This window comes from Pecten maximus, chromosome 2, assembly GCF_902652985.1.
Source record: "Pecten maximus chromosome 2, xPecMax1.1, whole genome shotgun sequence".
Lineage (NCBI taxonomy): Eukaryota > Metazoa > Mollusca > Bivalvia > Pectinida > Pectinidae > Pecten > Pecten maximus.
In genome coordinates, this window is record NC_047016.1 from 5,908,546 (window position 1) to 5,910,888 (window position 2,343).

The window sequence follows — 2,343 nt, forward strand, 5'->3', positions numbered from 1 at the left end:
TGCATGCCTAACTTTACATAATGACGATATATTGGGTGCGGTATGCACGTCTAACTCTAGCTAATGACGAGATATTGTGTGCGGTATGCACGCCTTACTAGAGTTAATGGCGATATATTGGATGTGGTATGCACGCCTAGCTTTACCTAATGACGATATATTGGGTGCGGTATGCACGCCTAACTAGAGTTAATGACGATATATTGAATGTGTTTGCACGCCTAACTAGAGCTAATGACGATATATTGGATGTGGTATGCACGCCTAACTAGAGTTAATGACGATATATTGGATGTGGTATGCACGCCTAACTAGAGTTAATGACGATATATTGGATGTGGTATGCACGCCTAACTAGAGTTAATGACGATATATTGGATGTGGTATGCACGCCTAACTCTACCTAATGACGATATATTGGGCGCGGTATGCACGCCTAACTCTACCTAATGACGATATATTGGGTGCGGTATGAACGCATAACTCTACCTAATGACGATATATTGGGTGCGGTATGCACGCCTAATTATAGCTAATGACGATATATTGGGTGCGGTATGAACGCCTAATTATAGCTAATGACGATATATTGGGCGCGGTATGCACGCCTAACTAGAGTTAATGACGAGATATTGGGTGCGGTATGCACCCTTAACTCTAGCTAATGACGATATATTGGGCGCGACTTGCATGCCTTACTGAAAGTAATGACGATATATTCGTTCTTGTATGCACGTCAAAGAAAGGTGAAGCTTGTAAGAACAGATTCGGTATTGCATAGGAACAGACTGTCAAATAGTGTTGAAGAGTATGGGGGTTGATTTGTGTTTAAATTAATCGCATTTAGATGAGGCCCTTTATAGTCCTTTCTGATAACGTTGATCAAATAGTCTTTGTGTTATTAGATACAGCAAACTTTTATTGTTAAAAGAATAATAATTTGTCCATAAACCTGCGAATCCGGGAGAAACTTGACATAATTAATCCCGTTAAAGCAATTGCCTTTATTGATAATACTTTGCTAAGTCATCCGCATTAATTAACAGAAACAAATGTAACTCATTAAAGTCACAGTGTGTTGCACCGTTATCAATAAATAAAGTTTGAAAATCATTACCAAAGCCCGAGATCAATAGAGTATTAATCAAACATTGTTCTTAAAATAATAAGAACATTTACCGTTAATTGATACACAAGATTTCATGTTAATATAAATATGCGTTGCATGCCAGTAAACCACCACTATATCGTCACACATATGATCTTATAAGTCTGATTGATAAACCAACAAAGGTAACATAAACGACTTCCACTGCTATTGATGAACTGATCACAAATAATATTTACCAAAAAGCATTGCTGTAGACACGCCAGTGTGCAGTGACACTCCTATAATTTCACTTGTTCAACTTCTGTATTTAAACTAAAATCATATAAGAAAATAATACTGATGTATGATGATGCAAAATTTGATAAGATGAATACAGCTATAAATGATATTGACTGGGAAGCTGAAGTTATTATCCTCAACTCTAATGAACTAGATAAACTCTAAAATGATAGTATTAACCAACAGATTGTTAACTGTATTCCACATAAGATTATAACTATCCGTCTGAATGATAAACCTTGGATGAGAAATAATTTAGACTTAAAATTATATAGTGACAAAGACTACGTATGAAAGCTAAAAACAGTAACTCTGAAATAGATTGGGCAAACTTTAGACATATCATAAATGAAATAATCAGAGAAGCAAAACTAAGTTATTATGATAAAACACTAAAGTCACTCCGTGACCAGTCTATTCTTATACCTCCACTACCTGAACATAATTTCTTTATACATCATCCATTTGAAAAGGCTGAAGTGTCTAAACCATTATTTCAGCTGAATTTCAGCTTCATCTGAAACCCTGGAACCTCTTACCCAACCTGTAAATAAATTCTCATTTAAATCAGAAAATATCACCATCACCAGGCAAGACATTGATTAAAGATTAGCTATTTATACTTCATGGTAAAAAACCAACTGGTCCAGATAACATAACATCTAAGATTATAAAAAGATATCCCCTTCACTAATACCACCTCTCACACTCTTATGTAAAATAAACTGGCAGTATATTATCTGCTTGGAAAACAGCTAACATGTATGCTATATATAAGTGCAAAGGCGCTGATGATGATGTTACCAATTACCGTCCAATCAATATCTATCACATTTTGTAACAGTAAAATTATTGAAAAAAGCGATTTTTAATACATTTTTAATAACTTAAAATATTGCGCTATTATAACAAAGCACCAGTCTGGATCTTCTTTACAAATCAGTCTAACCATT